Source organism: Pan troglodytes, chromosome 18 (assembly GCF_028858775.2).
Source record: "Pan troglodytes isolate AG18354 chromosome 18, NHGRI_mPanTro3-v2.0_pri, whole genome shotgun sequence".
NCBI lineage: Eukaryota > Metazoa > Chordata > Mammalia > Primates > Hominidae > Pan > Pan troglodytes.
In genome coordinates, this window is record NC_072416.2 from 35,734,116 (window position 1) to 35,752,676 (window position 18,561).

Consider the following 18,561-nt stretch of genomic DNA (forward strand, 5'->3'; position numbering starts at 1 on the left):
ACTAGAAGAACAGAAAGAAAAATGGCATGTCCACGAATATGTGAAAATTAAATAAATTCTCAAACACACTCTTGTTCAAGAATTTGAAGACAATATTGTTAAGATGTCAATACTACCCATTGAATCTACAGATTCAATGCACTCTCCATCAAAATATTAATGGAACTTTTCGCACAAGTATTAAAATAGTCTAAAATGTCTGTGGTATCTCAAGAGACCACAGATGGATAAAAGTCTTCCACATATGGATAAACAATCTTGGGAAAGAAAAACAAAGAGGCATCATACTTTCTGATTTCAAAACATACTATAAAGCTATTGTACTCAAAACAGTGTGCTACTGACGTAAAGGTAAATAAAAGATGAAACAGATTGGAGAATCCAGAAATAAACACTCATGTAGATAGTAAACTTATTTTCAATGAGGGTTCCAAGAATTCACAATGAGAAAAGGACAGTCTCTTCAACAAACAGGCTTGGGAATATTGGAAATCCACAGGGAAAAAATAAAGTTACCTTACCTTGCACATTTACAAATGTGAACTCAAAATGGACTGACTTATATTTTGTAGCTACTGTAACTTGCATTTTTTATTTTCTTTTTCAGATGGTTTTCTATCAGCACACAGAGATGCTATTGATATTTGTATGTTGATTTTGTATCTTGCCACTTTACAGAACTTGTTTATTAGTTCTGACAGGTTTTTTGTGTCATGCTTTATGTTTTTTTAATATACAAGGTCATTTTGTCTGTAAACAAGGATGATTTCATTTTTCCATTCCAATTTGAATGCCTTTCACTTCTTTCTCTTGACTTATTGCTCTGGCTAGGACTTCTAGTACTATGTTGAATAGGAGTGGTGAAACTGGGTACCTTATCATGTTACAGATCTCAGAGAAATAGCTTTCATCTTTTCCCTGTTTGGTAAATTAACACTAGTTTGTCATATTTACCTTGTTGAGATACATACCTTCTATACATAATTTGCTTAGAGTTTTCACTATAAAGAATGTTGACTTCTGTCAAATACTTTTTCTGTGTATACAAATAACTATAAAAAATTAAGATACCCAGCAATAAACTTAAATAAAAAGGTGAAAGATCTCTACACTGAAAATCATAAAACATGGATAAAAAATGAAATACATGTGAATAAATGAAAATATATTGTGTTTATATATTGGAAGAATATTATTAAAATGGGCATGCTACCCATAGATTTAATGCAATTTCTATCAGAATACCAATGACATTCTTCACAAAAAATAGAAAAAACCCCCACAAAAACTAAATGTACATGGAACTACAAAATACCCTGAATAGCCAAAGCAATCCTGAGCAAAAGGAACAAGGCTGAAGGCATCACAGCACCTGACTTCAAAATTTACTACAAAGCTATAGTATCCCAAAGAGCATTGTACTGGCATTAAAACAAACACATAGACCAACATGCCCAATGAGTCCATAAATAAATTCATGCACCTAAAGCTGACTGATTTTCAACAAAGATGCCGAGAACACACTTTGGGGAAAGGACAATCTCTTTAATAAATGGTGCAGGAAAAAACTGAATATCCATATGCAGAAGAGTAAGACTAGACCCCTAACCCTCATCCTATACAAAAACCAACTCAAAATGGATTATAGACTTAAATGTAATGCCCTAAACTATGAAACTATTAGATGAAAACAGGGCAAATACTTTACAACATCGGACTTGGAAAGACTTCAAAGCCAAGGCAACCTAAGCAAAAATAGGCAAATGAGATTACATCAACCTAAAACATTTTTGCATATGAAATGAAATAACAGAGTGAAGAGACAACATAGACAACGGGAGAAAATATTCGCAAACTATATATATGACAAGAGGTTAATGTCAAGTACATAAGAAATTTGAAATCTCAAAATAAGACAAACATTAATCCAATTTAAAAATGTGCCAAAGACCTTAATAGACATTAGTGAAAAGAAGACATACGAATGGCCAACAGGTACATAAAAAGATGCTCATCATAATTAATCATCAAGGGAATGCAAATCCAAACCACAATGAGACGCCATCACACTCTATTTAAAATGACTATAATCAAAAAGACAAAATTATAACTAAAACAAGTATTGGTGAGGATGTGAAGAAAAGAGAACACATGTACACTGTTGATGGGATTGTAAAGTAGTATGGCCACTATAGAAGAGTATGGAAGTTCCTGAAAAATTAAAAATACAGCTGTCATATGATTTAGCAATTCCACTATTGGGTATATATCCAAAAGAAAGAAAGTCAATGTGTCAAAAACATAGCTGCATTCCCATGTTTACGGCAGCACTCTTTATAACAGCCAAGATATGAAATCAATCCAAATGTACACCGAGATAAATGGATAAAGAAAATGTGGTATACATGCACAATGAAATACTATTCAGCCATTCAAAAAGAATAAAATCCTGTCCTTTGCAATAACATGGATGAACCGTGAGATATCATGTTAAGTGAATAGGCCGTATACAGAAGGATAAACCCTTTGTGATCTTACTCAAATGAGTAATGTAAAAAAAAAAAAGAAAGAAAGAAAAAAAGGGCTGGGCGCGGTGGCTCATGCCTCTAATCCCAGCACTTTGGGAGGCCATGGTGGGCGGATCACTTTAGGTCAAGAGTTCAAGACTAGCCTGGCCAACATGGTGAAACCCCGTCTCTACTAAAAATACAAAAAATTAGCTGGGCATGGTGGTGCGTGCCTGTAATCCCAGCTACTTGGGAGGCTAAGGCAGGAGAATAGCTTGAGCCCAGGAGCAGAGGTTGCCATGAGCTGAGATCACGCCACTGCACTCCAGCCTGGGTGACAGAGCTAGACTCTGCCTAAAAAAAAAAAAAGGAACAAAAGTTGATAATAAGCAGAGAATATAACAGTTGTTACCAGAGACTGAAGGGGCAGAAAGAGAAAGAGGTTGGTTAACATGCATAAAGTTACAATTACATAGGAGAAATAAGTTCTAGTGTTCTCTTACACAGCAGGATAACAATGGTTAATAGGAGGGTATTGCATATTACAAAATAGCTGGAAGAGACCAGTCACAGTGTTACATCCTTGTAATCTCTGCATTTTGGGAGGCTGAAGCAGGAGGACCACTTGAGGTCAGGAGTTCAAGGTCAGCCTGGACAATGTAGTGAGACCCTATATGCAAAAATTTTAACAAATTACCCAGGCATGGTGGCACATGCCTGTAGTCCTAGCTACTTGGGGAGCTGAGGCCAGAGGATCACTTGAGCCCAGGAGTTTGAAGTTACAGTGAACTATAATTGTGCCACTGCACTTCAGTCTGGGTGATAGAGTGAGATCCTGTCTCTACAAACAATAAAAATTAAAATAAAACAGCTAGAACAGAGACTTTTGAATGTTCTCACTACAAAGAATTATCAAATACATGAGGTAATGCACTAAACATCCTGATATGATCATTATACAACACACACATATATATAAAATTATACCCAATAAATATGTACAATTAACATTGTATCAATTTAAAAAGCAAACTAAAAGTTAAACATAAAACCTATAAATGTAAAACTCCTAGAAGAATACATAAGGGGAAAGCTTGGTCATGAAAATTGGTCTTGGCATGAATTTTTTGATATACTATCAAAGGATGAGGCAACAAAAAGCAAGAACATACACATGGTACTACATCCGTGTATCCAAAATATTCCAAACATATTCAAAACAGAACGCGGAATAGATGTTTGCACACCCATGTACCCTGCAGCATTACTCCCAAAAGACAATACCTGGAAGCAATCAAAACGTCCCTTTATGGATGAGCAGATTAAACAAATGTGGCACAGATACACAACAGAACATTACTGAGCCTTAAAAATCAGAGACATTTTGACAAATATTATAATAAGGACAAACCCTGAGGATATTGTTAGGTGAAATAAGATAGTCAAAAAGAAAGAGACACTGTTTGATTACACTTACATAAAGTATCTACAGTAGCCAAACTCATAGAAACATTAGGCAGAATGGTGCTCTTCAGGAGCTGGAGAGAAGTGTGGAAAGGACAATTTGTTGTTTAATGGGTATTCACTTTGACTTCTGTAAAATAAAAATGATCTACAAACCTCTTGTAAAACAATATGACTATACTTAACACTAATAAACTGTACACTTAAAAATGTTTGAGATGACAATTATATGTTTTCACCATTAAAAATTTGGCTACCTAAAAGAGATAGTTATAAAATGTTTCAAAAATCACCTTCAAAGAACAAAAGTGTTCCTCTCACATAATTATATAGATCCAAACAATAGCTTGTGAATTTAAGATTATTTCCTAAACTACTTATCTAGAAAGAATAAAGCGATCATTAACAGCTAAGAAAAAAAATACAAGACAAATCATGAACAAAGTAGAGGCAATATTTATACAGATGAATAGCACGTAGTATTTTATAAGCAACAGGCATATAGCTAATTCATATATAAATTAAACATTATATTGTCTTAAAGTGTACAGAGTTGAAAATCATCATCCAACTCATAATATCAAGGTTGAAAAACAAAAATGCAATTAACTGATCTAAGGAAACCTATCTGAAAAAAAAGAAACACAATCATATGGAATCAATAACAAGAATAAGAGAAATTTTAGTACATAAAATAATAAATACAACATAGATATTCTATTAAAAAATAATCCTTTAGATATTTGCAGTTATCAACTGTGTGCACCCATGAAGAACAGGCATTTTGAATCATTGCCATTCAATGAATGGCAGTAAAATGTCACAGAAAATGCATTATAATCACTAGTAATTAGATCTAATGAGAAAAGTTTAATGAATAAATATTTAAAAGACACTAGGAAAACTTCTTTATCATGTTATCAATATATTGGTGCTATTCTTACACAAAATATAATGGCTATAATAAAGTCTTTAGAAGCTAAGAAAAGCTTTATATTTCCAAATCAAGGAACAACATAAATGTTGCAAAATATGGTGAGAATTGCTAAAATATAAAGTCAGTATTTGGAATTAAATTATACATCATTTAAATACAAAATGGTTATAAATCTTAATAATTCTTTTTTGCTTGCAGTAAACTTAAACTTATAATCAAACATATTAATAAATACATGGTGCCCACTAGTAATCTAATTTACATCTTATACAATGTGCATATTCGAGCATTTTGTTTCAGAACTTTTCAATCCAAATATCACAAATTTGATATATTTTCAAAAGTGAAACATATAGGATTGGAAACATAAGCAAGATGACAGAATAGAAGGCCCCCATGCATATTTCTCACAACATAATGTGGCAGCCATGCCTTTATGGGAGCTTTGCGATCCAGGTCAGAATTTCTGATGCCCGGCTGAAGCCCAAGATCAAGGAGGACAATTTGAGGACAAGTCCTTAACTGAAGGGTAGGCTTGTTGATTATGGTTCTGGACACAAAACAAAAAAATTGCCATATCCCACCGTAGATTTAACTATAGCTCATTTGGCCTTGGTCCTGCTGCTCGAAAAATCTGCCAAGAATCCAGGAGGATTCATTCCCACTTGAGATTCAGGTGACAGGCCTGAAGACCGTGATCCTGTCTGTGGCCCCTGAATAAGGCAAAATCCATCTCCATCACTTCTCAGTCATGGTCTGGAAAAAGTTCTGTCCACACAGGGACCCTCAGGGAAAAACATCCATCTGTGCCCCTGGATGTAGAACTGCCAACACTGACTGGAATGGGAATCCTGAAGTGGCACTGAAACTTTGCTCCAGTTTCATGCAGCCACAGGTCAGGAGTTTTGCTCAACCTGGGACCTGCCTGAAAGCACACACATCTGTGCCCCTGGAGCTAGACTTGCTGACATTAGTCTCACTGTGAATCTTAAAGTAGCCCTGTAAGTTTGGCTCTACTTTCTGTCAGCCAGGGTCTGGGAGTAGTTCTGCTCAATGAGAAACCTGGAAGGAGACAAGCCATGGGCCCAGGGCCCATATCCTGCAGCAACCCTGTGAATCAGTTCCAGACCCTCTCAGCTGTGACCAGGGGTCAGTCATGTCCATCAGTGACTTGTTCAATGACTGGATGAAACCACTCCCAGAGACTCAGCAGGAGCCACACCTGTCCACATCTATTCTATCAGCACCCCCATTCTGCAGAAACAACTACAATTCCTTATCTTAGAACCAGCCCCAATGCTCAAGATCCTGAAGAAAGTTGTCTTCCCAGAGAACAGACAGGATCCATGACTATCTATGCCCTCCTAATAGGCCTGTCAACCATAAAACCCACTGCAGACCCAGTAGCAGTCATGTGACACAGCTCCAACACACTCAAGTGCAATCTTAGTCAAAATCTCATCAGCTCAGGGATCCGAAAGAATAAAGTATTTACTTCCCAAAACTAGTCTATAATGATTGGAAGAGATGTTTGCTCCTTCACATTCAGGGAAATAAACATAAGGCTACACAGATTATAAAGAATCAGGCAAACCACCACCACCACCACCAAAGGAAACTAAAAAGCCATAGTAATTATCTCCAAAGAAATGGAGATCTGAAAGTTGGCTGACAAATAATTCAAAATAATCATCTTAAAGAATTTCACTGGGAGGCCGAGGCAGGTGGATCATGAGGTCAGGAGATGGAGACCATCCTGACTAACACGGTGAAACCCCGCCTCTACTAAAAAATACAAAAAATTAGCCGGGCATGGTGGGTGGGCACCTGTAGTCCCAGCTACTCGGGAGGCTGAGGCAGGAGAATGGCGTGAACCCGGGAGGCAGAGCTTGCAGTGAGCTGAGATCACGCCACTGCACTCCCGCCTGGGCAACAGAGTGAGACTCCATCTCAAACAAACAAACAAAAAAAGAATTTCAGTGAGATTCAAAAGAACACAGATAGATAACTAAAAAGCTTCATAATACTATATTTGAACAAAATGAGACTTTTAATAGAGAAATAGAAACCATTAAAAAGAACCAAACAGAAATCTTGGCACTAAAGTGAACAATGGAAGAACTGAAAAAATGTAACAGTTTTAACAAGAGACTCAATCATGAAAAAAAAAAAAATCAGCAAACTCAAAGACAGGTCATTTGAAAGTAATCAATTAGAAAAAAATGAAAGCAAGAAGGGAGCATATAGGCTATATATCATAAAGTGAACAAATATACATATTTTAGGATTTTCAGAAGAAGAAAGAAACAGGAAAAAAAGATTATTTAAAGATATAATGTCTTAAAATTCCCCAAATCTGGAAAAGGATATGAACAACCAGTTTCATAAAGCTCAAAATAACTACAGCAAGAAGAACCTAATGAAGATATCCCTGGGACATATTATAATTAAATTGTCAAAATTCAAAGACAAAGCAAGAATCATGAAAGCAGCATGAGATAAGAGATTCTTCACATACAAGGGAAACTTTATAATGTTATCAGTAGATTTTTTAGCAGAAACCTTACAGGCCAAATGGGAGTTATACCATATATTCAAAGTGCTGAAAGAAGGAAGATTAAAAAAAAAAGACAACTGAGAAGCTATATACAACAAAGCATCTTCTAGAAATAAAAGACAGATGAAGACATTTCAAGGCCCCCCCACCAAAAAAAAGTTAAGGGAATTCATCACCACTAGACCTGTCTAGAAATGCTAAAGGACTAGAGGGAATTACTCAAGTTGAAATGATGAAATGCAAACTAAATATGAAAACATTAAAACTTCAAATATCACTGGAAATGGTACATAGTGAAATTCAGAATACTCGAATACTGTAATGGTGGTACATAAATCACTTTTAATTCTAGTATAAGAACTATAAAACAGAAGTATTTTTAAAAAGTATAGCTGATAATTTGTTAATGAATACACAATATAAAAAGTTTTAAAGTGTGACATAGATAATGTAAAATGTGTGAAGGGGAGGAAAGCTGTACAGTTTTTCTATGTATAAAAGTTGAATTATTATCATCTTAAACTAGACTGTTATATAATGTTTATGTAAGTCTTATAACCACTGGGGAAAAAAACTGTAGTAGATACATACAATAAAAAGAGAAAGTAACCAAAGTATATAAAAACAAGACAAAAAATTAACAAAACCAAAGGGAAGACAGCATAAGAGGAAAAAAGAAACAAATGAAGTATAAAACAGAAAACAAAATTATAATGGTTACCTATCAGTAATTACATATAAAGAGGTTAAATTATCCAATAAACAGACACTGATATAGACTGAATGTCACTTTCAAAATTTAGGTTAAAATTTAATAGCCATTGTGATAGAATTAAGAAGTGGGACTTTTAATAAGTGATTAGGCCATGAGAGCTCTGCCTGCATGAATGTATTAATGTCCTTATCACAGCAGTGGGTTAATTATCACAAGTGTGCATTTGTTATAAAAGGGAGCTCTCTCCCCGTCATGCCTTTGGCTATGTTATTATGCAGCATAAAGGTCTTCACCAGATGCCAGTGTCATGCTCTCTGCTTTCCTTGCTTCCAGAATCATAAGCTAAATTAACTTGTATTCCTTATAAATCACCCATTTCCTTACAAAATACCCTGTCATATTCTGATATAGCAGCACAAAACAAATTTAAAACAGAGAGTGGCTGAATGAATTTTTAAAAATCCAGTGACAGGTTGCTTACAAGAGACTCACTTTTGATTTAAGGACAAACCTAGGCTAAAAGTGAAAGAACTGGAAAGGATATTCCATACAAATGGTAAACAAAAGAGTGCAGGCAGGGGTAGTTATACTTACATTAAATAAAACAGGCTGTCTGACAAAATCTGTCACAAGAGACAAAGGAGTTAACTATATAATAATAGAGAGGTTAATTTGTCCAGAGGTTAGAACAATTAAATAGATATACGCACCCAACACTGGAATACCTAAATATATAAAGCAAACATTAACAGAACTGGAAAGAGAAATATACAGAAATACAATAAAAGAGAACATCAGTACCCTACTTAAAATGGATAGATCATTCAAGCACAAAATTAAGAAAACAGTGCGCTCATATAATACTATAGACTAATTATACATATAACATCCCATCCAACAATATGAGAATACACAGTCTTCTAAGAATACATGAAATATTCTTCAGGATAGATGACATGTTAAACCAAAAGTAAAAAACAGTAAGTCTTTTCAAATTTATAAAGATTAAAATTATATCAAGTTTTTTTTCTGATTGCACTGATATAAAACTGAAAATCAATAGCAGGAAGAAAACTGGAAACTCACAAATATGTGAATATTAAACAATACACTCCTGAAAAATCAATGGGTTAAAGAAGAAATCAAAAGACAAATCAAAACATATCCTGAGACAAATGAAATTGGAAACACAAACCAAAACTTCTGGGATGCAACCAAAACAGTTCTAATACAGAAGTTTATAATAATAAAGTCCTACATTAAGAAGAAAAAGATGTTGAATAAAAAATCTAACTCTAATCCTCTAGAAACTTGAACAAGAAGAACAAAATAATCCCAATGTTAGCATAATTATGGAAATAGTAAGAATTAGAACAAAAAGAGACTAAATAGAAAGACAATAGAAAAGATCAAAGAAACTGAGTTGAATTTTTTAAAGAAAACAAAATTGAGAAACTTTTGGCCAGATTAAGCAAAGGAACAAAAAGAGAGAGGACTCAAAAAATTATAAATGGGCTGGGTGCACTTGCTCATGCTTGTAATCCCAGCGCTTTGGGAGGCCATGGTAGGTAAATCACCTGAGCTCAGGAATGGGAGACCAGCCTGGGCAACATGGTGAAACCCCTCTCTCTAAAAAATACAAAAATTAGCTGAGCACGTTGGTGTGCACCTGTAGTTCCAACTACGTGGGAGGTGGGAGAATCACCTGAGCCTGGGAGGTTGAGGCTGCAGTGAGTCATGATCACGCCACTGCACTTTGGCCTGGACATTGGAGTGAGACCTTGTTTCAAATAAATAAATAAATGAAAGAAAGAAAGAAAGATGAGTCATTACAACTGACAACACACAAATACAAAGAATAATAACAGACTACTATGAACAATTATATGACAACAAATTGGATAACTTAGAAATAGATTCTTAGAAATAAATGACTCACCAAGATTAAATCACAAAAAACAGAAATACTGAACAGACCAATAATAAGAAAGGAGATTGAAGCAGTAATAAAAAATCCAATGAGAAAAAGCCCATGACCAAATGACTTCATGGGTGAATTGCATCACACATTTAAAGATGAATTAATGTCCATCCTTCTCAAATTCTTCCAAAAAATTGAAGGGAAAAAACACTGCCCCTTAGTTTGCGTGTAATGAAAAGTGGGTATATAAGTACATGACTGCAGAACTGCTCCTCTCAGCACACTGCCTACAGGGGAGCCTCGCTCCACAGGAGCACTCATAGAGCTGCAACACTGCCAGCTCAATAAAGCTGTTTTCTTCTACCACTATCTTGCACTTGAATTCTTCCTGAGTGAAGCCATGAACCTTCCCAGGATAAGCCCCAGTTTGGCGGCTCACAAGCCCTGCAACAAGAGCAATTAGGTAAGAAAAAGAAATCAAAGGCCCTCACATTGGCAATGAAGAATTAAAATTCTATCTGCTTGCAGATTAGGTGATTTTATATATAGAAAACCCTGAAGAGTATACAAAAAGAGTTAGAGCTAATAAACTCATTCAGTAAAGCTGAGGTCACAAAATTAACATACAAAAATTAGTTGCATTTCTATATACTAACAATAAATGATCTGAGAAAAAAAGTTAAGCAAACAATCCAATTTATAATAGCATCAAAAAGTATAAAATTCTTATGATTCCATTTAACAAAGGAGGTGAAAGATCTGCTCAGTAAAATCTATAAGACATTGATGGGCCAAGCACAGTGGCTCACGTCTGTAATCCCAGCACTTTGGGAGGCTGAGGCAGGCAGATCACGAGGTCAGGAGATCAAGACCATCCTGGCTAACACGGTGAAACCCTGTCTCTACTAAAAATACAAAAAATTAGCTGGGCGTGGTGGCGGGTGCCTGTAGTCCCAGCTACTCGGGAGGCTGAGGCAGGAGAATGGCTTGAACCCGGGAGGCAGAAGTTGCAGTGAGCCAAGATTGCAACACTGCAGTCCAGCCTGGGTGACAGAGCAAGACTCCATTTCAAAAAAAAAAAAAAAAGACATTGACAAATGTCATTGAAGAAGACACAAATAAATGTAAAGATATCCCTTGTTCATGGACTGGAAAAATTAATACTGATGAAATGTCCACACTACACAAAGTGATCTACAGATACAATGTAATCCCTATTAAAATTCCAATATCAGTTTTCACAGAAATAAAAATAAATTCTAAAATTTATTTTTTTTTTAAATTTTTTAATTTTTAATTTTTTTATTTTTTAAATTTTTTAAATTATACTTTAAGTTTTAGGGTACATGTGCACAATGTGCAGGTTAGTTATGTATGTATACATGTGCCATGCTGGTGTGCTGCACCCATTAACTTGTCATGTAGCATTAGGTATATCTCCTAATGCTATCCCTCCCCCCTCCCCCCACCCCACAACAGTTCCCAGAGTGTGATGTTCCCCTTCCTGTGTCCATGTGTTCTCATCATTCAATTCCCACCTATGAGTGAGAATATGTGGTGTTTGGTTTTTTGTTCTTGTGATAGTTTACTGAGAATGATGATTTCCAATTTCATCCATGTCCCTACAAAGGACATGAACTCATTCTTTTTTATGGCTGCATAGTATTCCATGGTGTATATGTGCCACATTTTCTTAATCCAGTCTATCATTGTTGGACATTTGGGTTGGTTCCAAGTCTTTGCTATTGTGAATACTGCCACAATAAACATATGTGTGCATGTGTCTTTATAGCAGCATGATTTATAGTCCTTTGGGTATATACCCAGTAATGGGAGATGGCTGGGTCAAATGGTATTTCTAGTTCTAGATCCCTGAGGAATCGCCACACTGACTTCCCCAAGGGTTGAACTAGTTTACAGTCTCACCCACAGTGTAAAAGTGTTCCTATTTCTCCACATCCTCTCCAGCACGTGTTGTTTCCTGACTTTTTAATGATTGCCATTCTAACTGGTGTGAGATGGTATCTCATTGTGGTTTTGATTTGCATTTCTCTGATGGCCAGTGATGGTGAACATTTTTTCATGTGCTTTTGGCTGCATAAATGTCTTCTTTTGAGAAGTGTCTGTTCATGTCCTTTGCCCATTTTTTGATGGGTTTGTTTTTTTCTTGTAAGTTTGTTTGAGTTCATTGTGGATTCTGGATATTAGCCCTTTGTCAGATGAGTAGGTTGTGAAAATTTTCTCCCATTTTGTAGGTTGCCTGTTCACTCTGATGGTAGTTTCTTTTGCTGTGCAGAAGCTCTTTAGTTTAATTAGATCCCATTTGTCAATTTTGGCTTTTGTTGCCATTGCTTTTGGTGTTTTAGACATGAAGTCCTTGCCCATGCCTATGTCCTGAATGGTAATGCCTAGGTTTTCTTCTAGGGTTTTTATGGTTTTAGGTCTAACATTTAAGTCTTTAATCCATCTTGAATTAATTTTTGTATAAGGTGTAAGGAAGGGATCCAGTTTCAGCTTTCTACATATGGCTAGCCAGTTTTCCCAGCAACATTTATTGAATAGGGAATCCTTTCCCCATTGCTTGTTTTTCTCAGATTTGTCAAAGATCAGATAGTTGTAGATATGTGGCATTATTTCTGAGGGCTCTGTTCTGTTCCATTGATCTATATCTCTGTTTTGGTACCAGTACCATGCTGTTTTGGTTACTGTAGGCTTGTAGTAAGTACAGTTTGAAGTCAGATAGCTTGATGCCTCCAGCTTTGTTCTTTTGGCTTAGGATTGACTTGGTGATGCAGGATGTTTTTTGGTTCCATATGAACTTTAAAGTAGTTTTTTCCAATTCTGTGAAGAAAGTCATTGGCAGCTTGATGGGGATGGCATTGAATCTATAAATTACCTTGGGCAGTATGGCCATTTTCATGATATTGATTCTTCCTACCCATGAGCATGGAATGTTCTTCCATTTGTTTGTATCCTCTTTTATTTCATTGAGCAGTGGTTTGTAGTTCTCCTTGAAGAGGTCCTTCACGTCCCTTGTAAGTTGGATTCCTAGGTATTTTATTCTCTTCGAAGCAATTGTGAATGGGAGTTCACTCATGATTTGGCTCTCTGTTATTGGTGTATAAGAATGCTTGTGATTTTTGTACATTGATTTTGTATCCTGAGACTTTGCTGAAGTTGCTTATCAGCTTAAGGAGATTTTGGGCTGAGACAATGGGGTTTTCTAAATATACAATCATGTCATCTGCAAACAGGGACAATTTGACTTCCTCTTTTCCTAATTGAATACCCTTTATTTCCTTCTCCTGCCTAATTGCCCTGGCCAGATCTTCCAACACTATGTTGAATAGGAGTGGTGAGAGAGGGCATCCCTGTCTTGTGCCAGTTTTCAAAGGGAATGTTTCCAGTTTTTGCCCATTCAGTATGATATTGGCTGTGGGTTTGTCATAGATAGCTCTTATTATTTTGAGATACATCCCATCAATACCTAATTTATTGAGAGTTTTTAGCATGAAGGGTTGTTGAATTTTGTCAAAGGCCTTTTCTGCATCTATTGAGATAATCATGTGGTTTTTGTCTTTGGCTCTGTTTATATGCTGGATTACATTTATTGATTTGCGTATATTGAACCAGCCTTGCATCCCAGGGATGAAGCCCACTTGATCATGGTGGATAAGCTTTTTGATGTACTGCTGGATTCGTTTTGCCAGTATTTTATTGAGGATTTTTGCATCGATGTTCATGAAGGATATTGGTCTAAAATTCTCTTTTTTGGTTGTGTCTCTGCCCGGCTTTGGTATTAGGATGATGCTGGCTTCATAAAATGAGTTAGGGAGGATTCCCTCTTTTTCTATTGATTGGAATAGTTTCAGAAGCAATGGTACCAGTTCCCCCTTGTACCTCTGGTAGAATTTGGCTGTGAATCCATCTGGTCCTGGACTCTTTTTGGTTGGTAAGCTATTGATTATTGCCACAATTTCAGCTCCTGTTATTGGTCTATTCAGAGAGTCAACTTCTTCCTGGTTTAGTCTTGGGAGGGTGTATGTGTCCAGGAATTTATCCATTTCTTCTAGATTTTCTAGTTTATTTGCATAGAGGTGTTTGTAGTATTCTCTGATGGTAGTTTGTGTTTCTGTGGGATTGGTGGTGATATCCCCTTTATCATTTTTTATTGCATCTATTTGATTCTTCTCTCTTTTCTTCTTTATTAGTCTTGCTAGTGGTCTATCAATTTTGCTGATCCTTCCAAAAAACCAGCTCTTGGATTCATTAATTTTTTGAAGGGTTTTCTGTGTCTCTATTTCCTTCAGTTCTGCTCTGATTTTACTTATTTCTTGCCTTCTGCTAGCTTTCAAATGTGTTTGCTCTTGCTTTTCTAGTTCTTTTAATTGTGATGTTAGGGTGTCAATTTTGGATCTTTCCTGCTTTCTCTTGTGGGCATTTAGTGCTATAAATTTCCCTCTACACAGTGCTTTGAATGCGTCCCAGAGATTCTGATATGTTGTGTTTTTGTTCTCGTTGCTTTCAAAGAACATCTTTATTTCTGCCTTCATTTCGTTATGTATCCAGTAGTCATTCAGGAGTAGATTGTTCAGTTTCCATGTAGTTGAGCGGTTTTGAGTGAGTTTCTTAATCCTGAGTTCTAGTTTGATTGCGCTGTGGTCTGAGAGACAGTTTGTTATAATTTCTGATCTTTTACATTTGCTGAGGAGAGCTTTACTTCCAAGTATGTGGTCAATTTTGGAATAGGTGTGGTGTGGTGCTGAAAAGAATGTATATTATGCTGATTTCGGGTGGAGTGTTCTGTAGACATCTATTAGGTCTGCTTGGTGCAGAGCTGAGTTCATTTCCTGGGTATCCTTATTAACTTTCTGTCTTGTTGATTTGTCTAATGTTGACAGTGGGGTGTTAAAGTCTCCCATTATTATTGTGTGGTAGTCTAAGTCTCTTTGTAGGTCACTCAGGACTTGCTTTATGAATCTGGGTGCTCCTGTATTGGGTGCATATATATTTAGGATAGTTAGCTCTTCTTGTTGAATTGATCCCTTTACCATTATGTAATGGCCTTCTTTGTCTCTTTTGATCTTTGTTGGTTTAAAGTCTGTTTTATCAGAGACTAGGATTGCAACCCCTGCCTTTTTTTGTTTTCCATTTGCTTGGTAGATCTTCCTTCATCCTTTTATTTTGAGCCTATGTGTGTCTCTGCACATGAGATGGGTTTCCTGAATACAGCACACTGATGGGTCTTGACTCCTTATCCAATTTGCCAGTCTGTGTCTTTTAATTGGAGCATTTAGTCCATTTACATTTAAAGTTAATATTGTTATGTGTGAATTTGATCCTGTCATTATGATGTTAGCTGGTTATTTTGCTCGTTAGTTGATGCAGTTTCTTCCTAGCCTCGATGGTCTTTACATTTTGGCATGATTTTGCAGTGGCTGGTACCAGTTGTTCCTTTCCATGTTTAGTGCTTCCTTCAGGAGCTCTTTTAGGGCAGGCCTGGTGGTGACAAAATCTCTCAGCATTTGCTTGTCTGTAAAGGATTTTATTTCTCCTTCACTTATGAAGCTTAGTTTGGCTGGATATGAAATTCTGAGTTGAAAATTCTTTTCTTTAAGAATGTTGAATATTGGCCCCCACTCTCTTCTGGCTTGTAGAGTTTCTGCTGAGAGATCCGCTGTTAGTCTGATGGGCTTCCCTTTGTGGGTAACCCGACCTTTCTCTCTGGCTGCCCTTAACATATTTTCCTTCATTTCAACTTTGGTGAATCTGACAATTATGTGTCTTGGAGTTGCTCTTCTCGAGGAGTATCTTTGTGGCGTTCTCTGTATTTCCTGAATCTGAATGTTGGCCTGCCTTGCTAGATTGGGGAAGTTCTCCTGGATAATATCCTGCAGAGTGTTTTCCAACTTGGTTCCATTCTCCCTGTCACTTTCAGGTACACCAATCAGATGTAGATTTGGTCTTTTCACATAGTCCCATATTTCTTGGAGGCTTTGTTCATTTCTTTTTATTCTTTTTTCTCTAAACTTCCCTTCTCTCTTCATTTCATTCATTTCGTCTTCCATCACTGATACCCTTTCTTCCAGTTGATCGCATTGGCTCCTGAGGCTTCTGCATTCTTCACGTAGTTCTCGAGCCTTGGCTTTCAGCTCCATCAGCTCCTTGAAGCACTTCTCTGTATTGGTTATTGTAGTTATACATTTGTCTAAATTTTTTTCAAAGTGTTCAACTTCTTTGCCTTTGGTTTGAATTTCCTCCTGTAGCTCGGAGTAGTTTGATGGTCTGAAGACTTCTTCTCTCAACTCATCAAAATCATTCTCCATCCAGCTTTGTTCCGTTGCTGGTGAGGAGCTGTGTTCCTTTGGAGGAGGAGAGGTGCTCTGCTTTTTAGAGTTTCCAGTTTTGCTGCTCTGTTTTTTCCCCATCTTTGTGGTTTTATCTACTTTTGGTCTTTGATCATGGTGATGTACAGATGGGTTTTTGGTGTGGATGTCCTTTCTGTTTGTTAGTTTTCTTTCTAACAGACAGGACCCTCAGCTGCAGGTCTGTTGGAGTTTGCTAGAGGTCCACTCTAGACCCTGTTTGCTTGGGTACCAGCAGCGGTGCCTGAAGAACAGCGGATTTTCGTGAACCGCGAATGCTGCTGTTTGATCGTTCCTCTGGAAGTTTTGTCTCAGAGGAGTACCCGGCCATGTGAGGTGTCAGTCTGCCCCTACTGTGGGGTGCCTCCCAGTTAGGCTGCTCGGGGGTCAGGGGTCAGGGACCCACTTGAGGAGGCAGTCTGCCCGTTCTCAGATCTCCAGCTGTGTGCTGGGAGAACCACTGCTCTCTTCAAAGCTGTCAGACAGGGACATTTAAGTCTGCAGAGGTTACTGCTGTCTTTTTGTTTGTCTGTGTCCTGCCCCCAGAGGTGGAGCCTACAGAGGCAGGCAGGCCTCCTTGAGCTATGGGGGGCTCCACCCAGTTCGAGCTTCCTGGCTGCTTTGTTTACCTAAGCAAGCCTGGGCAATGGTGGGCACCCCTCCCCCAGCCTCGCTGCCACCTTGCAGTTTGATCTCAGACTGCTGTGCTAGCAATCAGCGAGACTCCGTGGGCGTAGGACCCTCTGAGCCATGTGCGGGATATAATCTCCTGATGCGCCGTTTTTTAAGCCCGTCGGAAAAGCGCAGTATTGGGGTGGGAGTGACCTGATTTTCCAGGTGCCGTCTGTCACCCCTTTCTTTGACTAGGAAAGGGAACTCCCTGACCCCTTGTGCTTCCTGAGTGAGGCAATGCCTCGCCCTCCTTTGGCTCCCGCACGGTGCGCTGCACTCACTGTCTTGCGCCCACTGTCTGGCACTCCCTAGTGAGATGAACCCAGTACCTCAGATGGAAATGCAGAAATCACCCATCTTCTGTGTTGCTCACGCTGGGAGCTGTAGACCGGAGCTGTTCCTATTCAGCCATCTTGGCTCCAGAACCAATATGTTTTCTTTTTTTTTTTTTTTTTTTTTTTTTCTGAGATGGAGTCTCGCTCTGTTGCCCAGGCTGGAGTGCAATGGCATAATCTCAGCTCAGTGCAACCTCTACCTCCTGGGTTCAAGTGTTTCTCCTGCCTCAGCCTCCTGAGTAGCTGGGATTACAGGCACGCACCACCATGCCTGGCTCATTTTTGTATTTTTAGTAGAAATGGGGTTTCACCATGTTGGTCAGGCTGGTCTCAAATTCCTGACTTTGTGATCCACCCGTCTTGACCTCCCAAAGTGTTGGGATTACAGGCATGAGCCACCACACCCAACCCATAATATTTAATATTTATTGATATTATAACATGCATACAGAATTGCATGCATGCACAAAGCATTTATGTAAAGGTCCATGTATAATTAGAAAGTAAATACCAACTGGGCACGTTGACTCATGCCTGTCATCCCAGCACTTTGGGAGGCTGAGGCGGGTGGATCATCTGACTTCTGGAGTTTGAGACCAGCCTGGACAATATGGTGAAACCCTGTCTTTACTAAAAGTACAAAATTAGCCGGGCGCATGCCTGTAGTCCCAGCTACTCAGGAGGCTGAGACAGGAGAATCACGTGATCCCAGGAGGCGGAAGTTGCAGTGAGCTGAGCTTGCACCACTGCACTCCAGCCTGGGCGATAGAGTGAGACTCCATTTCAAAGAAAAAGAAAGAAGAAAAGAAAGAAAGAAGAAATGGAAAGGAAGGAAGAATGGAAGGAAGAAAGAGGGAGGGAAGAGACAAATCTTCCTGACAGAGGAATTTCAACAATTAAGTTGAAATATAGTTTAGTGTTTGTGTAGAGATTTTGATTCTTGCAATACCCCGTATGTTTCCCAAAGTTACTGGGTCAGGACTTTTCATCTCCAACCCCGGTGAAATAGTCAGTATGTCATACATTTGGAATATAGTTTAATTCATCTGTCATTGTCTATATTCTATCTGAATTTCTTCAGCAACTTG

At 37.8% G+C, this 18,561-nt stretch overlaps 1 pseudogene; it reads right to left on the minus strand.

Annotated features, from left to right (window-relative positions):
* LOC129137292 (zinc finger protein 519-like) overlaps positions 1–18,561 on the minus strand; it is a 37,596-nt pseudogene that overhangs the window by 15,627 nt on the left and 3,408 nt on the right.